This window comes from Geotrypetes seraphini, chromosome 5 (genome assembly GCF_902459505.1).
Source record: "Geotrypetes seraphini chromosome 5, aGeoSer1.1, whole genome shotgun sequence".
NCBI classification, from domain to species: Eukaryota; Metazoa; Chordata; class Amphibia; order Gymnophiona; family Dermophiidae; genus Geotrypetes; species Geotrypetes seraphini.
In genome coordinates this window covers 67,791,221-67,816,981 of record NC_047088.1, presented here as the reverse complement: position 1 = coordinate 67,816,981, position 25,761 = coordinate 67,791,221, and the positions used below count along the sequence as shown (strand labels likewise).

At 42.9% G+C, this 25,761-nt stretch overlaps 1 protein-coding gene across 2 annotated transcripts in view; it reads right to left on the bottom strand.

The window, feature by feature from the left end:
* FRMPD3 (FERM and PDZ domain containing 3) overlaps positions 1-25,761 on the bottom strand; it is a 496,827-nt gene that overhangs the window by 234,380 nt on the left and 236,686 nt on the right. The window lies entirely within an intron of this gene.

The following is a 25,761-nucleotide window of genomic DNA, read 5'->3' as shown; positions in this document are numbered from 1 at the left end:
ATAGAATCAAGGAAATCTGGACTTTGGGGGAGGGTTGGTGAGCACAGCACTGGCCAGATTTAGACCTGCTACTGTAGCATTTAGATTAAGCAAGCCAAACTAGGGCTGAAAATGAGTTCTGATCAGCTAATGTCCTTTCTCCATATGTTAGGGGTGCAGAAATCTAAACACGCAGTGTGAGAGGGGAGGAGATACTCCACGTGAACCCAAAAGGAAAGAGACCTCAATTTGATAATACCTGCTGATTTCAATATTGCAAAAACAGTGCAACAAATAGAGATGTGCCTTCATTAGTGCACATGCCCTCGGGATAGCTCTTTCTTTAGGAGGATACATTTTGACATCTAGTGAAACTAGGTGCTTAAGAAGGCAATTTACACAAAGTGTTCTACACAGGTTAAACAAATGTTTACTTCCTGTACAAATTTAATAAGTCACATTTTCATCAGTGATATTAAATTAATCTTTGAAATATATATACATATCCAAGACCCCCCTCCACTAGAATATCTATTGCCTAAAAGCAATTTAATTTGAACATAACGCTCCAACTTAAATATACTTATTATATAGATACCAATCTGTCTTCAATTTTATTCATGTCTTCTATCTTCCCCACTAATCACATGCCAGAAACTGAAATTAAATTTATAGACGTGTCTCCATGTTAACCAGACTCCTCAATTCTTTCCTGTAAATGGACCCATTGCATACTGCATGGATTTTACTTTACCAAACAAACTTTGATGGTATATTAAGTGATGCTAAAGTATAAAATCAGCAGGGGGGGGGTAAGAGGATCGCCGGGGCAAGAGGGCTTGGGCTCCCTCTTGCCCCGACCATAATCGGCGGGGCTAGGAGGGCTTGGGCTCTCTCCTGGCCCAATGTTGTCGGCGGGGGTCTTGGGTCTCCGGGGCAGGAGGCCTTGGGCTTCCTCCTGCCACGATCGTTGTGTGTGTGTGGGGGTGGGGTGGAGGATTCTGTAACCGGTGTTGTGTATGTCATTTTCAGGGCATAAACTGTAGAAGTCTGCCTGACACTGGCCTTGTTCTCCAACTACTGAAGCTGAATCTTTCCAGCTATGATAAGGGAACTGCCTGTAGAAGTCTTTCCAGCACTGGCTTTGCTTCTCAATTACTGGTTAGCCATCTAATCAATCGCTAACCTTGTTTGGTTCCATGCCTTCGAAACAGGATTCCTTTGTCCATAGCCTATCTATTTTTGAATTGTGTTACCACCTCCCGTGGGTGTGCTCCACCTTTTTGTACACCCTCTTAAAAATACAATCTTTGTAAGCTGAGCAGGTATTTGCAAAATTGTCCCTAGCCGCCTTGCTAGCATTTATACTTACATGTGCACACATATCTATATAAGTACTAGCATTAGTGGTGTTGTAAGGGGGAGGGGCGGGGGAACCACCCTGGGTGCCGTCTTTGCGGGGGTAGAGGCACCAGCACCTCTTTTCTTCTTCACTCCCTCGACTCTCCACCCGGCCTAGGCTCACTTCTGATGTCACTTCCTCGTCATGGGGCCAGGACGTGATGTCAGAAGGGTGCCAAGGTCAGTGCGAGCAGCAGGTAGAAGATGCTGCCTATGCTGGCAAACATTCAAGAGGCATGCAAGGAATGGGGGAAGGCGATCAAGTGACGAGGGACTGGGGGGGGGTACAGCATGATGGGCAAGAGTGGGGGGCACATTGTGTGGTGATACCAGACACCACCGCCCTGGGCGCCAACCTCCCAATCTAAGCCACTAACTAAACATTTATGCGGATAAATGTGGGCACCCAGGCATTTCAGAAGCCTACGCACAAGAACTCAACAGTTTTGTTTGCTAAAAACCTTCATTTACAACCACTTTTGGATTTTTTCCTATTTTATTAAACACACCCACAAACATAAATACATAGTTAGTCTGGTCACTGCAGTGACGGTCTTGCAATTGTGGGTCATGAATCAGGATTCCCTTGGTAACCCTGCAATTATGGTCTCTGAATCTGGTCACGAACAGGGCAATTCAGAAAAGTATGCATTAACAATTACGTGCCAATTACACACGTGGAGGGGCATAATAAAAAAAAGTCTAAGTCCCCCTTTGGCCTAAGGCCTTAAACATTGAAAGTTGAAACAGGGAAAATGTCCTTAATTAAAAAAAAAACGTCCAAAAGGAGATTTTTTTTATAATGACCTGCCTCTACGTTCAGCTGTTTAAATGCCCAGACCACCACTACGTCTAAACTTATACCCTATAATCAACCTAAAAAAAACCTAAGCCCCAAACGTCCAAAACAAGGACTTTTAAACGAAGGAGGAGCCAGTCCTTCGCCTAAAAGCTGGATTCTGTAACCAGTGTCTGTCAAACACAACACCGGTTACAGAATCCTCCACCCCACCCCCCCACACACACAACAATCGGGGCAGGAGAAAGCCCAAGGCCTCCTGCCCCGGAGACTCAAGACCCCCGCCGACAACATCGGGCCAGGAGAGAGCCCAAGCCCTCCTGGCCCCGCCGATTACGGTCGGGGCAAGAGGGAGCCCAAGCCCTCTTACCCCGGCGATCCTCTTACCCCCCCTGCTGATTACGATCGGGCCAGGAGGGAGCCCATGCCCTCCTGGTCTCTCGCCCCCAACCCCCTACAAGATCGGGCAGGAGGGAGCCCAACCCCTCCTGCCCAGGCGGACCCCCTACTCCCACCCCCACTAAAATAGGGGCAGGAGGGATCCCAGGCTCTCCTGCCCTCGACACAACCTCCCTCCCAGTGACCGCCCCCCCCAAACCCCCGATTGGCCCCCCTGGCCGACCCACGACCCCCCACCCCCCTTCCCCATACCTCAAAACGTTGGCCGCTGGACGGATGCCAAGCCTGCTGTCCGGCAGGCCAGCCGGCTCCAGAATGGGGCTGGATTGGCCCCAGGCGGCTCAAACCTCGCACACAGGTGAGGCCTGAGGCACCTGGGCCAACCAGAATAGGCCCGGGAGCCTTAGGCTCCTCCTGTGGGCGGGGCCTTAAGCACATGGACCCAACCCGGGTCCATAAGTGGAGGCTGGGTAGAGCATCATAGGACTCACACAAGTGCAATTTATAGGCTACTTCTACTATACCTGGGTATAAATGCTTCTGCTTAAAATATGCACATATTTTCACTGTTACACTAGTATTGCACAAAGAAAAGTTCATAGTTCTAGAACTGGCCCCTATAGAGAGTAATTCTGTAAAGTAATTTCTGCATATATGTGCCCACATTCAGTAAGCGTGTAAATGGCCTCATAAAATTCAGATTGTCATGCCATTTTGAATACACACAGAAGCTACCTAATTAGAAAGGGAATAGTATAAAAACAAAACGTACATGATCTCATGGATCTTGATGAATTGAGTGGGGTTTAAACAGCATCTCCAGCTTTGAGGAACTAAAGCTGGTGCTGGGCAGATTTCTATAAACTGTGTCCTGTAGATGGCAAAGACAGATCAGGATGGGCTAGAGTGAGCTTTGAAAGCAACTCCAGTAGCTGGAATGTAAGAAGAGTGCTGGGTGGGTTTCTAGCTAATGCACTTGTCCCAAAATTTCTTGAATTCAGATACAGTTTTCATCTCCATTACCTCCACCGGGAGGCCATTCCATGACTTCACCACCCATTCTGTGAAGAACTGTTTCCTCAGCTTACTTCTGAGTCTTTCCTCTTTTACCTGTATCCTTTGTCCCCTCTTTCCAGAGCTCCCTTTCAATTGAAAGAAACTTGCCTCTTGTGCATCTGTGCCACTGAAGTATTTAAACTTATCTACTAGCATGCCGCCCCTTTACTAGTACTACAATTTATAATTTCTAAAGTGCCGAAGGTGTACACAGCGCTGTACATGTAATAAATGGTCCCTTCTCAGAAGAGCTTACAATCTAATTTAGACATAAAAACAGGACATATCGGGGTTGGGGAGTTTCAGAGAGAACGGCAAGATGGACATAGGCATTTTATGGTGCTAGCAGTTGAAAGCACCTCAAGAAAGTGAGTTTTTAGCTTGGATTCAAATGCTGCTAGAGATAGAGCGTGACGTCATGACTCAGGCAGTCTGTTCCAGGATACGGCATAGCAGATAGAAGAGACGGAGTCTGGAGTTGGCGGTGGGGAAGAAGGGTAAGGATAGGAGGGACACCCAATGAATGGATTTTGCAGAAGGGAGCATAGGAGGAGATAAGTTGGGAGAGATATTGAAGAGCTGCTGAATGAATGCACTTGCATACATATTGAAATCTTTAAGTCTGTTTTCCATTGCTTTATGATGAAAACCACTGACCATTTAGGCACCCTCTAGACTGACTCCATCCTGTTTATATCTTTTTTGAAGGTGAGGTTATCAGAACTGTACTCAGTATTCTAAATGAGGTCTCACCAGTCTTCTGGAGGAACAATTCTGCATGTATGTGTGTATTTGTGTTCACAAATAGTGAAAAAAGAGGAATGGAGGGAAAATACACAATATACTAGAAAACAAATCACTCCATTTGATCAGTACACACCAACGCCAGAAAAAGTATTTTAAGGCGAAAGAAAAGCCGCAGACATTGAGAGGTGTTCCTACTCTCTTCCATCCAAGCATCACAGGCAAAAAACCTTCGCATATAACTTATTACTGGCAGGTGGGAGCCTGAAAATAGTCAAAATTAACTAGAGAAAACAAGCTAGTTAGGAAAGAGCCAGGTCTGTGTGTCTGCACAGAGGAAGACAGGCAATACATAACAGCTAACAATTAAGAAAAAGTATTGTTTCTATTGACGATTGAGGAGAGGAGAGTCATGGTCAAATCCAACTAATTATTTATTTATTTAAAAAAATGTATACACTGTCTAAATACCTAGCCGGTTCACAAGCAAAAGACATACGAGAAACTCACATCTGAATTTTGGTTTTCCGCTTGTTAAAGGATGTAAACTTAAAAAACATTATCAAAATCTCTTTTCATATCAAGAAGCGTCATGGGGTAAGGATTTAGAACAATTGCTTTTGCTTACTGACACTTAAGGGGAATTTAGGAGACATCTAAAAACATATCTGTTTTCGAAGTATTTAGGCAGCTAATTCATAAAAATTTTATTATGCACTATTCTGATCATTTTAGTGTCTCTAATTATTGACATTTAACTTTTTTAGTTCTATTCAACTTCTTTTATTGTTTTTTTAACCATTGTAAACCGCATAGAACTTTATGGCCTTGCAGTATATAAACTGATTATTATTATTATTATTTTAATAAAATCAACATATCAAAACAAACAATCAGACTAACCAAACACAACAATCAAAATACATGTCACTGCAATACCCTTGTCCTGCCCCAGATCTTATAACATACAAACAGACAAATTAAATGCCCTTGCAAACGTCCTACTAAGGTGCACTAATGGATTTAGGGTGACGGGACAAAAGTGCACGAGACTTCGGCGCGCCGACATTGCAGCGCAGACAATTTGATGCAAGACCCCAGTGCATGGATCTTCAACCAACTCTCTGACTTTATTGAGAACACAAACGCTTTACACCCAAATCAAACCGGTTTCAGAAAATTCCATAACACTGAATATTCATTACTTGGCTTAACATCAAACATACAGTATTTCCTGGATCATCATAAATCTGTAATACTATTTTCTTTAGACATTTCAGCGGCATTTGATACCATAGATCACGAATTGCTCATTAATAGGCTTGAGGAAAAAGGAATTACTGAGAAAGTTTTAGCATGGTTTAAATCGTATCTTTCAAACCATACCTCTTCCGTTAGATTTAATAATGAAGTTTCCGCCCCTCACACTTCTACATTTGGTATACCTCAAGGATCAATTTTGTCTCCCTTACTCTTTAATATTTTTCTTTCACCATTATTAGAAATCTGCCAATCCATAGGTTTTATCCCATTTTCGTACGCTGATGATATCCAATTAATTCATCCTCTTGATCCGGAAAATACCACGGAAATTTCTTCTATTAATCACAAACTAGAACAAATACAAGACTGGCTTACTTCAAATAAATTAGCTTTAAATATTAACAAGACCAAAACTATGCTATTTAATTGGAAAAAAGACATAACATTATCAAAACCATTTGTTCTTAATAATATTACTCTTAACCTAGTATCCACTGTCAAAATCCTCGGGGTTCTTTTAGATGATAATCATGAACACATGATTATCATGAACACATCTCCCATATTGTCAAAAATTGTTTCTTTAAACTACGTCAGATTAGATCAATTACCAAATTTCTAAGTTTACCTTCATTAAAGATCCTAATTCATTCTTTTGTTATATCGAAAATTGACTATTGTAACGCCTTATTTATTAACATCACACAGAAAGAAAAAAGGAGATTACAGACCATTCAAAATACAGCTATAAAACTAATATATAATGCAAAAAAATATGATCATGTTTCCCCATTACTTAAAGACGCTCATTGGTTACCAATAAGTCATAGGACTCTGTTCAAAACAATGCTTCTCATCTCTAAGACTTTAATTTCCAACGAACCTCAATTTATCTCAAAATCATTAATCCCTTATATAACCCAACGCTCATTACGATCATCTGAACAAAACAAAAATCATAGGTACACGAAGAGCCGACATGTTTACAGTAATGGGACCACAATGGTGGAATGCACTTCCCCAATATATTAGAACTGAACAGGACATTACAACTTTTAAAAAATTACTAAAAACTTATTTATTTAAAGACGCTTTTACTCCTGATTGATCTAAGAATACCTTTTAACATTGTCTTAAACCTTATTGTTTTATTCCTTTTAAAAAAAAAACCAAAAAAAATCCCACTTACTTAAAGATCATCTTTAATCTCAAAGTGTTTACTTGCTTTAGAGATAGCCTTATCTTGTGTTTTGATAAAGTTAAACCTAGCCTTTTGTTTTTCCCTTTTCTCTAACCCAACATTGTAACTTTATTCTATTCCTTACCCCTCATGTATGTTTTGGATGAAATTTATAGTGTAATACGTTAATATTTGTTATATTTTAGTTTCTTGAATATTTTTACTCTGATTATGTACATCGCCTAGAAATTTTTTAATAGGCGATTCATCAAATATTTAATAAAACTTGAACTTGAAACTTGAAAACTTGCACCGCCTAAAAAGTTACTTTTAAAGAGCTCCAACGCGGGGTGTGAGTGGGGAACCCCCGCCACACTTTACTTCATACTCTTCGTGCTGCCGTTGGGGGGAGTGTGGGGGGTGCAACCCCCCACATTATAGAGAAAACTTAACTTTTTCATAAAAAATCGGGAAAAAGTTAAGTTTACTCCATAATGGAGGGTTCCAAACCCCAACCCCCCTCCCAACGGCAGTGTGAAGAGTATGAAGTAAACTGGGGGGGGGGTTCCCCACTCACACCCCGCGTTGGAGCTCTTTAAAAGTAACTTTTTAGGTGGCACGCTGGGGTCTTGCGCCAATTTGTCTGCGCTGCAATGTCAGTGCCCCAAAGTCCTGCGCGCGAATGACTATGAACCGGATTTAGTATGCACTAACGAATTAGCATGCTTTAAGTGCCATACAGTCCATTTCATTCCTATGGGCTTTTTAGCATTAGTGTGCTCTAAATCTGCTAGCGTACCTTAGTAAAAGGAGCCCACAGCGGCGCATTGTATCTTTCCATCCAAACTGCGAAGCACTGCTTCATGCTTTGAGCAGAAATAGAAGTTTACAGCAAGGCAGCTTAAAGCTGCCGACAGTCAGCAATATTTCGAACATGTGCTGTGGTTTGTCCTGGCATCCTATAATTGGTGACATTAAAGTGAATGCAGTACCCTGGATCGTCTCTTGCTTATAGCAGATGGTACAGAATGTAGTGCTTCCTGGAAGCTTATGTAATGATTGCTCAGATGTTTTTACGTGATGAGAGGTGAGCTTCCATAAATAGTAAATACATATATGCAAATTGCTTATTCAGGAAATAAAAGGCTTAGTGCTGCTGATCTTGAGGGTATTTCATACGCCACTTACTGAAAAATTTAGGCAGGAAGGAGGTAATTTTGTAACTGTGTAAACCAGCAAACACAAGCTCATACCATCCCCTGTGTGCCTACCACCAAATTTTTGACATAAATGTGTGCTCATTCTTCTGTTTAGAAAATTATCTCAGGGAATTAATGCAATTATAGCCATTCACTAGCATGGAAAAGTTTCAAGTTTAACCTAAGTCTGTATACTGTTCCCCAGTTTTGTCACTGGCTATACCTCTTTTAGTCTAGATAAAGTTACCCCTGTATGTGGTAATTCTATAAATGGGCACCTTCCTTTAGGTGTCATGATGCCAAGTGGTGAGACCCTGTTCTATACTGGCATCTTGGCACCCAGATTTCATTATAGTTTCAAGTATATTAAAAATTTGAAACACCGCCCTAGGGCGAAAGCCTTCAGATCGGTTTATATAACAAATATAATAACCCAGTATGGGTAAGAATTAAAATTAGTAGAAAAATGAAGAGAGATAAGATTGAAAATGAACATAGAAGGAAGAAAAACTCCATTCACTAAAGGAAAAGAGGTAAGGAATAATAAAAGTATTAGAATATTAGTGTCAGGGGTCTGAGGTTAAGACAAACAGCTGCGTGAGGGCCGTAATCCAGTCGGGTTTTCAGGATTTCCCCAATGAATATGCATTGAAAGCAGTGCATGCACATAGATCTCATGCATATTAAATGGGAAAATCCTGAAACCCCGACTGGATTGTGGCCCTCAAGGAGGGACTTTGAGAACCCTGGTCTAGAGGAATTCAGAGGAGTATATAGGGTTAATCATGAAAGGCATCTCTATGAATGTAATATATATACTTATGTTTTATGTTATTTGATAGGTATGTATGTATGTTTGTGAACCACTTAGGTGTAAGCGGGTTAAAATAATTTTTAAATAAATAAATAAATAGAAAAACTTTAAGGGCACCCTGGTGGTCCAGTGGCTCCCCTGGCCCCTCCCTCCCTCCAGTCTAAAAATGCCCTGGTAGTAGTCCAGTGCCCCCTCTCCTCAAGCTAGTCCCAGCCCTTTGCCCCCCTCCCCCAGCTAAACTATGCTAGGCCTGGCCTGGCCATGACATCCTGGCTTGGCCTGAACCCTCTAGTCATCATTGGCTCCAGACCCTTCCATACCTCATAGGAGGCAGGAGCGAGGCTTATTTACTCCTGCATCTGGATGCCATCGTCTTCAAAAGTCAGTGCTCTGTCCCGCTAACTGCATGCTGGGAAGCACTGGGTGGGGCCTAACTATCATGTAAGGGAGAAACACATGCATATTCATTGTAGATATCTTGTAAACCAGATAGGATTGGTGTGTCCTAAGGACTGGGTTGAGAACTCCTGATAAAGACATATGATCATGCTCCAAGAAGGTCAGATGAGTAGAGATAGGGTCTATTTGCTGAAGAAGGGGTTAAATATCTTCCATTGCAAATAGCAAATCTACCGAGGAAGGCTTTAAATTAGGATTAATGGGGATAGGCAAACATAACCCTGAGGTAATTATAAAATGAAATATTTGCAATGGAAAGGAAACAAAATGAATACCTGGAAGGTAACATGCACAAATATTCACCATGTGGAAAATATAGTCCCAGAAGTAAAAGCAGTCATAGAAAAGGCTGATTTTGATTGGACAGCAATTACAGATATGAGGCACCTGGAAAACCCTAACTGAGCTATGATCTAGCCAGAAAGGAGATGGTATGAAAAAGAGAATGACTATATATACAAAAAAGTAATACTGAAGCAACAGAGCTACAGAGCTTACAAGGTACAGATGAAGAAGCACTCCAAATTATTCTGGAAAAAGAGAATTGAGCATCCATTTAATGGTGTAATATATGGAGCTCTTTTGCAGGAAGAAGAGTTGGCTAGAGATTTAATGAAAGACATTTACAAAAATGCAATGACTATGCCAGATGTTGATTGCAACTTCTCAGCTGTGGTGTCAAACAGAAGCAGGGAGATCCTAAATTCTCTATAGGAAGGACTGTTCCTGCAGTTGGTAACAAAACCCACACATGATACTAGACCGGGTATTTACAAATGGAGAAACTGGTTTTGATGTCATAATAAATGGTTTCAGAGGCAGTGGCAATTCCTACAAACGCAAGAGTCCTAGTCTATTTTTTTAAGACTGAGGAGTACCTTAAGGAGTCACTAACAGAGTGGGAAAAGCTGGGGGAAGGGTAGAAGAGCAATGGGTAATTCTAAAATGAGTATTTGCAAGAGCAACAAACATTTATTTTAGGAAACGTAAATAAGATGAAAAAGAGGCCAATGTGGCTTTAAAATGTTAATATTTGTAAAAATGAGAGATCACAGGAATTGGAAAACAAGATATTATTAGAAAAAGCGGGAAGTGAGTCAGGAAACAGGGAAGGCACTTCCCTATATGTAGTGGGTTGTATTCTTTATATGATTATTTATAATTTGGACCACTTGGGTAGTTTAGATTCAGCTTAGTAACTATACTATCCGCCAGGTTACTCCAGGAACCTGCTCGGTGCTCTACTAGGACTGGCCATAACATCTGAAGCTGTCATACAGGCAGGTATATACTGTTTCATTTACATCTTTGGGGGGGTGGGATGGGGTCAGTGATCAATGGGAAGTATGTGTGTGTGTGTGTATGTGGGGGGGGGGGGGCACACTTACATCCCTTCAGTAGTTATCTAGTCAGTTAGGGCAACCTTTTGGTACTTATTCATTATTAAAACAGGTCTAGCCCCAGACATTTAACTTGTGCCCTGGATATATGCTTAAATGTACGATTAAGGCAGAAAAACACCCAAGTCATAAGTTCTACCTAGGACTGTCCATACCACATCTTTAACATACCCTTCTTGAGATTTAGATGAACTAATGATCTAAAATATAGATATCGGTCTAGAAAATAGCGAATTTGGAAGGGTTTGGTAAGATAAACGTTCATCTGCCTTTTATGCCATGTTTTGAACATTTTCGTTTTTGAAAATGAGCCCCAGAATATCATGTGTTTCTCAAGGAAAAGATACTGACAATCCCACACCTCACGCACCTAGTTAGTGAAACATAACAGATTGAGAGTGAGTATGCATACACAAATAGTGTTTTCATTTTCCATGTTGTTTCCCATGTAACTTTATTTATTTCACGTTATTTTCCCATCTATTCAATCTATTTCATTTGTATCATTGTTAGTAAATAATAAATTTTTTTTTTTATAATGTATATTTTTTTTCAATGCATATACTTTGAAGAATTGTGTAAACAGAATACATCGAAAAGGTTCATTGAGTGATGAAACACTTTAGTGCACCCTGGTGTACCTTCCTTATTCAGCCAAATGATCAAGTAGTCATCTGGAACATAAAATGCAAATACCACAAAGAATCTATGAAGACATTTAGGAGCCCTGAGGAGCTTGATGGCAATGGTAACTTTTGAAACCGTTTAGCATCATGGATTTTGTTGAGAATATTGCTGGTGCCTAAGATTCTGACATGACTGAAATACATGACACAAAGGTCATGACCCATTATGCTTCTAGAAGATGAACAAAATTATGCTGATTATGAAAGACTGAAGTCTAAAGCTGTGAGGGTTGAGTTTTTTGAATGTGGTCAAGGATATGTCCCTCTTTAGGAAGTTATATAAAGCACGGCTATTCCAAGAGGCTTTCAATTAGTTAACAATGGAGATTTTTTATATATATAATAGAAGTAGGTATTCAGACAAATTTGATCAATTTCTTTGACTGGATGACCAGAGAATTGGAGAGGGAGTGTGCTAGATGTGGTGTATTTAGATTTTAAAAAAGTCTTTCACAGTGTTCCACACAGGCATCTAATAAATATACTGAGTGCCCTCGGGATGGGCCCCAAAGTGACAGGCTAGGTCAGAAACTGGTTGAATGGAAGGCAACAGAGGGTAGTGGAGATCGCTCTGAGGCAGTGGCGTACCTAGGGTATGTGGCACCCGGGGCCCATCATTTTTTGACACCTCCCCCCCCCCCTCATGGAAAAATTTTTTTTTTTTTTTTTTGCAATAACCATGAAATGGAATAAATGGTCAGAATAGAAACAGACAGTGAAAATTTTCTTTTATTGAACCTCATTTATGTAACCATTATTCCAAACATAACATAACATAAATTATGTCGGAATTGTCATGACATCAGAAGTACATATGGAGTAGTTGCAGGTGATGCTTGGGACAGTTCTGATTATGTTAGTTTGGTTTTATGTGTTTTTTGAATAGAAGGGTTTTTATTTCTTTTTTTAAGGTTTTGTAGTTTGTGGTCGAGGTCAATAGGTTGTAGAGTTGGGGGTCAAGTGTTGCAGCTCGAATGGCTAGGAGGTTGTCGAACAGTTTTTTTCTTTTGACGTTTTTGGTTGGAGGGTGTGTGAATGGTGCGTGAGTTCTCCTATGTCTGTTTGAAGTGGATTGAATTATTTAGCTGAAGAAATTAGTTACCCCCCCATTCCACACACATTAATTCTCTTCCATTTTTGTTCCCATTATAAAAAAACACTGATAAGTTCCCAGGAAAAAAATACATTAAAATAAGAAGTGAAAACAAAGGCCCCTACAGATGAGAACATAACATAAGAATAGCCTAACTGGGTCACACCAATGGTCCATCATGCCCAGTAGCCCATTCTCATGGTAGCCAATAGTGCTGCCCGATTCAGAGAAAAATATTTCATTCGATTCGATTCACCCTGTTGAATCGATTTTTCGATTAGATTCACTGTTAATGACACCGCTTTTTAAGTTTAAACAAAGTATAACAATAAATTTCACAACAACAATAAATTTCACAAAGTACTTAAAAAAAAAAAATCATATTTTTCCATTAAAGCAGTTCTGGAGATATTTGCTTGAACAGTCTTTTTTCCCAGTCCATAAGCAAGCAATATGAAAAAGATTTCCTTAATTATCTACTCAAACATTTTTGCTATTTACTTTCATTGTACCTAGACTATTATTCAGTAGAAAAAATTTAGTTTGTTCAATCAAGCAGAACATTCACTCATAGAAGTCCAATGTCCACACAGGATTTGATTGAACAAACCATATTTTTTCTACTGAATAATAGTTTAGGTATACTGAATAGCAAAAATGTTAAAGCCACACAGAAAAGCAGTAAAAGTCAATAGGTTCTCCAAGTGGGAACAACCTGATGTCTCAGCACTTGAGGAAAAGACCACGTAATAATGTTTATAAGATAAATCATATAAATGATTATACTGAAGCAGGGTGTCCTCAGCGTGAGAGGTAAGCGAGAGGAGAGAATTCTCCAGTGCTTTACACAATAAGGCTCCTCTGCCTGCAGTGCACACCATCATAGGACACCTCAGGTGTGCTCAAATTAATCAATGTGATAAATTAAACAGTGATAAACAATTGGTCAATCACAAGAGTGCAAGATCAAACAGGTTGTTCCCACTCAGAGAACCTATTGACTTTACTGCTTTTCTGTGTGAGTAGATAATTAAGCAAATTTCTGATAGCCTACAGAACTGATTCTCACCTTCCATCCCCAGCCCCCAAGACTTACCAGACCCCCCCTGCCGATGCATTTACTTACTGCCTGAACTGGATATTAAATCGTGGGGAAGAGAGGAGAAATGCGGGGAAAGAGCCAGCCAAAACTAGTATTTGTTGCTGCTGAGTGCACCAATCCAGGGCAAGCAGACGCTTCCCCCATGTCTTAATAACAGACAATGGACTTTTCCTCCAGGAATTTGTCCAAACCTTTCTTAAAACCAGCTACGCTATCTACTTTTAACATAACTTCTGGCCACTTCACTTTTAAGCTTAGATCTTTCCTTCCAAACAGAGACCTTGCTAGATGTCAAATACAGCACAAGGTAACTTCACATGGACTTAACTGTGCAGGAAATGAATCTCCTCATACACCCACCATATAGTGCAAAAATGTGCAAAGGTCTGTTTTTTTCTTTCGATCACTACATAGCCTAATGCCACACAAGCAGCGCTGTTACAAACATATTCTGAAGGTCAATGCTAAGGTTGACAAAGTTTCCTTCCTTGGACCAGAAGGAGATACTGACAAACCACTGGAAGAGATTCTAAAACAACTACCCAGAAATAACACCCAAAGACCCACTCAGTGTGTGAACCAGTTGAGTGGAGTGGACTAACTGGGGGTGGAAATGGGCCCAGAGTTTGCTCAGCAGAATTTCCCAGACTACCTCTTCCTCTCAACACACTGACATGCTACCACCACCACCAACACTAGGAACACCTCACCGAGTATGCCAGCAATGCTTATAAACTTTATAAAACACATTATTATATTTTCTTATAAAGCATATATTTTAACTGAACTCAGCCTTGCCATTCACAAAAATAGAAAAGTTCCCATTTCAAGCTGTCTCATGTACACTTTTCAAATCTAACATATTGTAATCACAAAACAGAAAATAAAATTATTTTTTCTACCTTTTGTTCTCTGATCAATATTCAAATCTTGTTGGTCCCAGGCTCTTGTTGTCTTGCTTGCCAGGGTCTCCTTTCTCCGTGCTAACCATCCGTCTGCCATCTCTGTTCTCCCCTTCCGTTTCCCTTCCCTCTCCCGGAGATCTGGCATCTTTCCTTTTTTTTGTCTCCATCCACAGATTCACCTTTTCTCAACTCCCCACCACCCCAGGATCCACCATCTCTCCCTTTCTGTTCCCAACTATCCTCCTATCCAGTATCTCTATCCCCCCTCCACACCATCCCCTGTTTCCAAGTTCTCTCCCTTTCTGTTCCTTCCCTCCCTAAATCCCATTATGCACCATCTCTCTCCCACTCCTCTGTTTTTAGACCCATTATTTCTAACCCCCAAAGTCTGGCATATGCACGTATCTTTGAACCCCCCCTTCCCTCTCTCCCTCTGTGTACTTTTACACCAGGACCCCCCTCCCCCGAAGGTCTGTCCCCCCTCAGAAGGGCTACACCCCACCCCTGAAGACCTGCACCCCCCGAAGGACTTTACCTCCCACCCGAAGGTCTGTCCCCCTCTGAACGCCTAAACCCCACCCCTGAAGGCCTGCACCCTCCCCGAAGGATTGTACCCCCCACCCGAAGGTCTGTCCCCCCCTGAAGGCCTGCACCCATCCCGAAGGCCTGCACCCACCCCGAATGCCTGCACCCACCCCGAAGGCCTGCACCCACCCCGAAGGCCTGCACCCCCGAAGGCCTGTCCCCCCCCCCTTGAAGGCCTGACCCCCCCCTTGAAGGCCTGCCTGCTTGTCCCCCCTTGAAGGCCTATCCCCCCTTAAAGGTCTGCCTGTCCCACCCCCTTGTAGGCCTGTCCCCCCTTAAAGGTCTGCCTGTCCCACCCCCTTGTAGGCCTGTCCCCCCCTTGAAGGCCTGACCCCCCCTTGAAGGCCTGCCTGCTTGGCCCCCCTTGAAGGCCTGTCCCCCCCTTGAAGGTTGGCCCCCCCCCAAAGGCCTGCACCCCCTTGAAGGCCTGTCCCACCCCCTTGTAGGCCTGTCTCCCCCTTGAAGGCCTGCCTGCTTGTCCCCCCTTGAAGGCCTGTCCCCCCCCTTGAAGGCCTGCACCCCCCCTTGAAGGTTGGCACCCCCCCAAAGGCCTGCACCCCCTTGAAGGCCTGTCCCACCCCCTTGTAGGCCTGTCCCCCCCTTGAAGGCCTGCCTGCCTGTCCCCCCCTTGAAGGCCTGCACCCCCTTGAAGGTCTGCACCCCCCCCGAAGGCCTGCACCCCCCCGAAGGCCTGTCCCCCCACTTGAAGGTCTGCCTGCCTGTCCCCCCCTTGAAGGCCTGCACCCCCTTGAAGGTCGGCACCCCCCCTGAAGGCATGCACCCCCCCTGAAGGCCTGTCCCCCCTTGAAGGCCTGTCCCCCCCCCTTGTAGGCCTGCACCCCCTTGTAGGCCTGTCCCCCCCCCCCTTGTAGGCCTGTCCCCCCCTTGAAGGCCTGCCTGCCTGTCCCCCCCTTGAAGGCCTGCACCCCCTTGAAGGTCTGCACCCCCCCCACCGAAGACCTGCACCCCCCCTTGAAGGCCTGCCTGCCTGCCTGTCACCCCCCTCCCCCTTGAAAGTCTGCCTGCCCGCCCGCCCGCCCCACCCTGAAGGCCTGATGCCCCGACCCACCCCGAAGGACCATTCGCCCCCCTGGCCTCCCCGCACTACCTATGAAGCAGCCGCAGCAGGATCGCGACGTCAGCTATCTTTGCGCTGCTTAGGAGCTGCTTCCTGCGCCGGGCTACCTTAAGCTACTGCCCCCCCCACGCCCGAAGGACCGCTCGCCCCACTGACCTTCCAGCACACCTATGAAGCAGCCCGCAGCAGGATCGCGACGTCAGCAATCCCTCAGCTGCTTGGGCGCTGCTTCCTGCGCCGCGGTCCCGCCCCCTCCTCTGACGTCAGAGGAGGGACGGGACCGCGGCGCAGGAAGCAGCGCCCAAGCAGCTGAGGGATTGCTGACGTCGCGATCCTGCTGCGGGCTGCTTCATAGGTGTGCTGGAAGGTCAGTGGGGCGAGCGGTCCTTCGGGCGTGGGGGGGGACTGAGCGGCAAGGCCGGGAACACCCCCTCAGGGCTGGTACTCGGGGCGGCCCGCCCCCCCCGCCCCCCCCCTAGGTACGCCACTGCCTGAGGAAAGGGATGTTATCAGTGGTGTGCCTCAAGGTTCTGTTCTTGGGCCTGTTCTTTTTAACATTTTTAAAAGCGATATTGCTGAAGGGCTGTCGGGTAAGATTTGCCTCTTTAAGGACGATACCAAAATCTGTAATAGAGTAGACACTCCGGATGGTGTGTATAACATGAAGAAAGATCTAGTGAAGCTTGGCAGCTAAAATTTTATGCTAAGAAATACAAGGTCATGCATTTGGGCTGCAAAAACTCAAAGGAACGGTACAGTTTAGGAGATGAAGAACTTATGTGTATGACAAAAGAGTAGGACTTGGGTGTGATTGTATGTGATGATCTTAAGATGTCCAAACAGGTTGAAAAGATGATGGTGAAAGCTAGAAGGATGCTAGGATGCCAAGGGAGAGGTATGGCTAGTAGGAAAAGGAAGTATTGATGCTCTTGTATAAGACTCTGGTGAGACCTCATTTAGAATATTGTGTACAATTCTGGACACCACACCTTCAAAAAGATATAAAAAGGATGGAGTCGGTCCAGAGGAAGGCTACTAAAATGGTATGTGGTCTTTGTCATAAGGCTTATGGGGACAGAATTAAAGTTCTCAATCTTTATACTTTGGAGGAAAGGGAGTAGAGGGGAGATATGATAGAGACATTTAAATACCTACGTGGAATAAATACGCATTCGTCGAGTCTCATTTGAAAAGAAGTTCTGAAATGAGACGGCATAGGATTTAGCTAAGAGGTGATAGGCTCAGGAGTAATCTAAGGAAATACTTTTTTACAGAAAGGGTGGGAGATGCGTGCAACAATCTCCCAGAAAAAGTGGTGGAGGCAGAGACTGTGTCTGAACTCGAGAAGACATGGGATAGGCATGTGGGATCTCTTGGAGAGAGGAAGAGATCATGGTTACTGCGGATGGGCAGACTAGATGGGCCATTTGGCCTTTATCTGCCATATGTTTCTATGTTAATAGCTTGCTCTAAGCTAGTTAGTTGATGTTATGTGTACTTAAGGGATGGCTAAATATTTTAACTTACCCCCCTCCCCCCTTTTACAAAGCCGTGTTAGGCTGTTTTATCACCGGCTGTGGTTGTATTAGCTCCGACGCTCCTAGGCTGCTGTGGCCGGTGACATAAAAGCCTAATATGGCTTCATAAAAGGAGTCCTTAATTAGTTATTTGTTTTGTGATGATGGTCTGTGTATAATTATTTCATATTAGTTATCCATATTTGTGACTTTATACCTATTTTTAGCTGGTCTACCTACAGTCAATGAATATACAGACATAACTTTATGCACAGAAGTTCAGCTTAAATAAACTAACCCCCCCTCTCCTTCCTTTTTACAAAAGCACACAAGAGGTTTTTAGCAACCGCTGACAGACTGAATGCTCTGCGCTGCTCTGATGCTCTTAGCAACTCAGCGCAGTAGCTGGCACTAAAAATCTCTTGCGTGGTTTTGTAAAAGGTTTTTTAACCTCTTGCGTGGTTTCTGCTTTTGGACACAAGTGCATTATTGTTGTCGGTTTCCCAGAACTCCCCAAACCCAACCCCAGTTGAACCACATTATTTTTGCCATATGCCAACTTATGTGGCCAAAAGTAATGCATTAGTTGCCCTGGGAAATTCAGTTCAAAGCACTTTAGTAAACAGCACACAATGGCAAATTGGGTCTTAGAATTTTATTTTTTGCTTTGTTATTGTTTTATTTGTGTTAAAAATGAATGCTGGGTTTTACTAAACCATGGAAGAGCTGCTTACCACGGGCCAGCGAGGTAAATGCTCTAATGCTCAAAGGGATTGAATGAGTTTTGGAGCATTGTCCAAGATGGCCAGTAGTAAGAAGTTCTTCCGCATTTTAGTAAAAAGAGCCCTAAATAAATATCATTTATTGAATTATGTGGATAGAGAGACATTTTATAAAAATTAATAATAAATAAAGCCAATGCAATAAGCCCAAGGGGTAGTTAATATGATTCCAGGCCTCAATAATGATGAAGAGGAGAATTAAACAGACTAGGACAATAATGTTCCAGTTTATCAAAACAGTATACGAGCCGAAGAAATATGATCATGTGAGCCGTTATTATCAATGGCTCCATTGGTTAACATTTGAAGCAAGAGTTCTGTTTAAATTTGGATGTATCTGCTTTAAAGCATAGAACTTCATGGTATTGCGGTATATAAACTGTTATTATTATTATTATTATTATAAAGCGTTGTTTGGATTGGCTTCAGGATATCTGACCTCCCAGTTACAACTGCATAAATCCAATAGGAATACTCGAAATACTCATATGTTTATGTATCCGACCTTAAAAGCCTGTTAAGAGATTTTTGGAGAAAACGTTTTCTTTTCAAGCAGGGAAAATGTACTCCTGGTTAAGTACAGTGGTACCTTGGATTACGAGCATAATCTGTTCCAGGAGCATGCTCGTAATCCAAAATGCTCGTTTATCAAAGCGAGTTTCCCCATAGGAAATAATGGAAACTCGCTTGATAGGTTCCTCCCCTGAGGCCAGCAGCGCTGCTCCCCCCCACGAGAACCGACATTGCTCCCCCAGAAGGCCCCCCCATGAACCGGCACCCTCCCCCCCCCCCCGCGATACGGCACCCCCCCCCCGCCGCCATCGGACACCCCCCCCCCCCGCATGCTCTCGAGAGAACGTGAACTCTCAGGCCTTGAGCATGCGCACATGCTCAAGGCCCAGCACAGGAGGCAGATCTTCGAGCACTGGCACCAACGCACAGGACATGCTGGTGCCAGTGCCGGTGCCGGGGCGGAGGCTACACTAAAGTAAGAAGAGGTTTTGGGTGGGTTGGGGGACCTCAGGTTGCGGCGGGGAGGGTGCCCGATGGCGGCGGGGGGGGGTGCCAGATCGCGGGGGGGAGGGTGCCGGTTTGCGGGGGGGGGGGCACTCACAAATCGAGGCACGCTCGGTTTCTGAGGCGCCAATTTTGCGAATGTTTTGCTCGTCTTGCAAAACACTCACAAACTGGTGCACTCGTAAACCGAGGTATCACTGTACTCTTATACTACAAGCTCAATCCTATTATTCTTTTAGGAAGTTGTTGAAAACCTATTTGTTTAAAAAATTGGTAAATTGAGATTGGTTGCATTCCCTTTGAAATGTTTATGTATGCCTCACTGAATGTACAGTCTTCTTAGAACTTATGGTAGGGTGGTATATAAGAATGAAGTTATTATTATTATTATAGCCACAGGGAACAGGGTGCCACTGTTTCAGCAGCATGTGATAGTTTTAACGGGGCATGACCACAGCACTCCGTGGGTCGTGCTTGTTGCTGCTAGTGGCATTAAAGCCAGCTCTGGCACTTGCTATCCCTATAACTGCAACTGTTATACCTCTTCTTGCAGCATCCCTTCTGCTTATTCTGGAAACATGAGACACAAAGAGAGGCAAAGCAGTTAGAGCTGCGGGGAAAGAAAGAGCAGCTCTGCTACTATTAAAGATTTATACTGCGCCACAAGAATGCAAATTTCAGTTCTTGCTCCGTGGAGCTTACAAGCTAGTCAGGACAGACAGACAAGATAAATAAGAATTTGGCATAAAATGGGCAGAAGGTTTCTTGTCTGAGAGCTGGGTTAATAGGTGTGGTTTAATTACACTGTATCGCTCTTGCAGCGTTCTTTGATTTTAGAGTCTGCAGCTCAGTCACTGTCCCTCTTCTGACCTGCGATGACAGGCCCAGGAAACCTGACAGATCATCAGGGAATAAGGAAGAGGGAGGGCAGACAGCCTGAAAATATTCTACAAGATGTGAGACGTCTGAGGTGTTTAAAGAGGACGGAGATTAAAGTCTTCTGGGTAGTAGAAACCAGATACATAGACTTAGCAACAAGAATGCCAAAATCTACGATGTCAATAGCTGTCAGAGTTAGCAAATAGTTACCAAGGCTTAAGACTCTTAGGGGATAATTCTATACAGGCACAAAAATTAAATTGTGAATCCCCCGAGCACTGAGAAATACCCAGAGCACCTGAATGGAACTCAATTTCAGCTTCTTTTTTTTTTTTTTGTTCAATAAATTTTTATTCAGTATTTTAAAAAATACAAGGAGCAATTCAAATACATAAAAGTAGTATAACATTTTGCATTAATATACAGTTAATTATAAAGGCCCATATTATTAAGAAAAGCTCAGAGTATTGGATTTGTTTGTGGTGATGTATGACAATAGAAAGTGAAATAGGACAAAGTAAAAATTGAAAGAGACAGGAAAAAAGAAGAGAGAAAGAAAAAAAAAAAATTTTTAAAGAGAGGAGAATTTCAGCTTCTACTGTAAAACATGTGAGCAAAATCTAAATAAATAAAAACATAATTTTCCATACTGTGTATTGAAATTATCTTATTACTGTATGAAGAATGTGCCCACATCTGATCGGTAACTCAAAATATCTAAGCTAATCCTTAGGTTTGTGTACCGCATCATCTCCACGTTCGTAGAGCTCGACGCGGTTTACAGTAGGAGAAATAGGAAGGAACTACAACAGAGGGTTAGAGGTAGAAGTGTGAAGAAAATTTAGATGACTTGGGATGCCAAGATATAAGAGTTTCCTTGATTCCTAAGTTGGAGGGAGACTTACATTTTTTGAGAAAAGCCAGGTTTTCAGATGTTTGCGGAAAACTTGGAGAGAGCTCAAGTTCCGAAGAGGGGAGATAAGGTTGTTCCAGAGCTCAGTGATTTTGAAGTGGAGGGAGGTCCCTAGCTTTCCTGTGTGGGAAATGCCTTTTAGCGAGGGGAAGGATAGTTTTAATTTGTGGGAGGATCTGGTGGTATTAGGGTTTGAGGAATTCCAAGAAAGAGGGATAAAGGAAGGGAGGATACCATATATGTTTGTCTTATCCTTATGTGAAGATCTTACTCCAATTATAGCTAACCTTTATTATGTATGTAAACTGGACTTTTTGTGGAAGGATAGACTAGAAAATCAAATAAGTAAATGAATAAAATAAGGCACTAACATTTACATGATAAATACGTGCATAGTGCATAAATGGTTAGAATACTGGTATGTGTGGAATATGTGCACGTATAGATGTAAATACCAAAAATCTGCTTAACTACTATTCTGTAAATACGCACATATCTTACAGAGCCTGTATTTAACAGGTAGGTATATCCATGGGCAGGGCATGGCAGAGTGCATGCTCACACACAGTACTATAGGGGCTGATTCTATAAACGACACCTGAATCGGTCGGTGCCTAGAAAAATGGCACCAGCCACACATCAATCAAACTTAGGCATCGTTTACAGAATCGCGGCTAGTGGGGCCTATGTAAAATCATAGGCGACTGAAATGTAGGCCAGGGTTTTAAAGACCTACATTTCAGGCACCTAAATATTTGCAGAATTGCACATAGCGGTGCTTAAGTCATGCTCCGCCCATAGAAATGTCCACTTAGGTGTTAGGCGCCTATCTTTTATAGAATCGGATAGGCACCTATCGCCCAATTACATTTTTTCCCAATTATTGAGGCTATAAAGGGTATTTTGCCAATTAGGTTAGGCACACTTTATAGAATCAGCCCCATATTTTATCTAAAGAACAAAACCAGTAGCAAACATAACCTCTCAGAGTAGTAGACACTACAGGCAAACAGAACAGTGAAGTGAAAATGACAAGTCAGGTAGGAAAAAGAAAGATGTACACTTGATGACCACCCAAAGTAAGGCACTGGGATGATCCATGCTAAGCTAGTACTCTGCAAAGGGTGCTCCGTGTAGAGCAGGGGTCTCAAAGTCCCCCCTTGAGGGCTGCAATCCAGTCGGGTTTTCAGGATTTCCCCAATGAATATGCATGAGATCTATGCGCATGCACTGCTTTCAATGCATATTCATTGGGGAAATCCTGAAAACCCGACTGGATTGCGGCCCTCGAGGAGGGACTTTGAGATCCCTGGTGTAGAGCAACCTTCACAGAATACTAGCTTAGCACACATTTCACACCTAAAATTGAGCGTGCGCATTTATGCCCGTCAGAGGTGGACGTAAATACTCAACGCCCAACTAAAGGCAGTGGTGACCCATCAGATGCGCGCAGGACAACAGCATGCTGACAATGGCGCCCCACTGAATGGGAAGTGACCCGACAATTGCGCCCCGACAGGATACTATTTTGTCTTTTGTGAGGAGTGGGTGGATGGGGGAACCCCCTCCCCCTCCCCCACTACACTTAAAATATTCACTTCCTATCTAGTGTTAGGGTTAGGTTTACCTCATGATTATGGGAACCCTTTTAGTGGATATCTGGAAGGCCCTGATTTGCTCAGACTCCTAGAATAATCCACTGAAATCTCTCTCCTTTCCAACACATCCAAATCTTAGCAGAAGTGTTCCTCTGACAGTATTTACATGTGCCTGATTTATACTTTGGATTCACAGGAGGCAGCCTTCAATCAATGTGAGAATTTGTTTGATAAAGAAGAAGCCAGGGGATTTTGTAAGAGAAAGCGGCATTGATCTGGACACCCATTTTCAGCTGAAACCTTTATGCATTAATTCAACTGTATGACATGCAAAGATAATGGCAACCTGTTTCTAGTCTGAAAATTTAAATTGCCAGCTTCCCTCCTCCTCATAGCTTTCCCTGAGCATCTGTTCTCTTACGTGGCACAATGAACTACCACTTCTTTTCTTGTTTATAATAAACTGGTGGATCACAAAATGTAATCATGCAATATTCATTTGAAAACAAAGCGCTACTAAGGCACATCTGTCCAGTAAATAGCTGAATGTTTCAGAGATTTCTTTAATCACAAATAAGTTACAATTGTCCAGTGCAAAAAAAACTTTAACTAGTTAAGTAAATATCTAGAAGAAAACCAGTACATGTGCCAAGGTTCACAAAGTTCCCTGAAGAAGTCCTGCAGTATGGGCTTCAATGTATGCAACACTGCATCAACAAAGTCCATGATTTGGGTACAATTATAAGTTCAGAGGTGAATAGTTGAAAACTGCCATCCTGAAAAACAACTAAAAGTACAGTATGTGTGGCAGAAATGGGCAAGGAAACATTTTTCTGTTCATTTTTTGGGTCGTTACATACCAGTGCACCTATCAAAAGCATATATAGGGCAATTCTACAAACTGATGCCTAGAGGTATATGCCACGTATACACTTCAAAAGTACCACCGATTGACAGTTAGTTGCCCATGTATACTAGGTACTATTCTATAAGACAGTGCCTAAGTGCCATAGTGCCTAACTGCAAGGGGGTATACATGTAGGCAGAGCATGGGTGGGTCATGGCCATGTCTACTAGCTACATGCATAGTTTATAGACAACAATAAATTACCCGTGCCACTTGGCGCACTTAGTCGGATTCCTCATGAAAGAAGTGATGCAATTGAATGAAGAACGTGCAAGGTTGAGAAGCATCTGTGAAAATGAGAAATACATCGATGAAATGCTTCATGAGGCATCAAAGATTTCCAGGAATGAAGAAGAAGAAGCTGTGTTGAAAGAGGACAACTGAACTCAGACCATGAGACCCTGCAAGATCGATACCATGATTCTACCTTTTCTCAAACTGAAGAACTGGTATGCAGCCCAAGGGCTGCCAAGCAGAGATGGGGGTCCATCTATTGGAGAAGGGAAAAAGTGTTTTCAGCAGCAGACTGCCTAACCCAGTGATCCCCAACCCTATCCTGGAGGACCACCAGGCCAATCGGGTTTTCTGGATAGCCCTAATGAATATGCATGGAGCAGATTTGCATGCCTCTCACTTCCATTACATACAAATCTCTCTCATGCATATTCATTAGGGCTATCCAGAAAACCCGATTGGCCTGGTGGTCCTCCAGGACAGGGTTGGGGACCACTGGCCTAACCTACTGATAAGGGCTTTAAACTAGAATTGTTGGGCCTGGGTGATCAAAGCCCTCAGGTAACTGAAGCATTAAATACCTTTATACAAATGAGAAAAAGGAGCAACATCTGAAAAATGGCATATACTTAGGCCCATAGTATTGGAAAATAAGGTTTTGGATCTAGAGATTGTGATGGAAGAGACTAATTTGGGTTTAATAATGGTCAAAGAGACAGGTTCACATAGAACCATGACTGGGAGATTATTATACCATACTTAATCTGTTCAGGATAGACAGGGTAGAAAGGAATGGAGGAAGAATGATATTACACGCTAAAAATAATATTAAAACCACACAATTGCAGGACAGGGTACGGAAAATGCACTTTTGGTCAATATGGAAAGAGGGAATGGAAAATGTATTTACATTGGTGTGATATGCAGGCCGCCTTCACAGACAGAAGAAGAGGATAGGAGATTTAACTGAAGACATTAAAAATATACAGTGAAAAGAAAATTACTACTAATAGGTGATTTTAATATGCCAAATGTTGATTAGGAAATCCCTGGTGTGGAGTTCTCTAGAAGCAAGGAGAGCCTGGATTTTCAATAGGGAGAACCGTTTAACCAGATGGTAACAGAACCCACACAAGATGGGGTCATATTGGACTTAGGGCTCCTTTTACTAAGGTGCGCTAGCGTTTTTAACACACATAGCAGATTAGCGCGTGCTAACCCCGTGCTATGCGGCTAGAACGAATGCCAGCTCAATGTTGGCATTAGCATCTAGCGCAGGGGTCTCAAAGTCCTTCCTCGAGGGCCGCAATCCAGTCGGGTTTTCAGGATTTCCCCAATTGTTCCGCCACTTATTTCTGTCAAATGGGATGATCAGTGACACTCAGAAGAGCACACAGACAATATAAAACATAAACAATAACACTTTATTATACTTATATATATATAGAAAAATAGAATAACATCACCGTAATCTCAGTCAAACACTCTTCCTTCACAATTGGGAATCCCTGCAATTGATAGGCGAGTAGACCCGGAAGACTGTCCCTTTAGACATCTTGGATTCTGTCCCTGGAGATGTCTTGGATTCTAATCTTAGGGGCAGAGTGCCGTCCTTAAAAAGGGTGAAAGCTGCTGAGTAAACAGCTGGTCCTGCTATTACGATTAGTAAAACAGCTGGTCCTGCTCTTTTGTTCTTTGTTTTGACAACACCTAGGTCAAGGAGGTGTTGCAGAGACCGGTTTCCCATCTGTCCTTTTGATGTTATCAAGGAG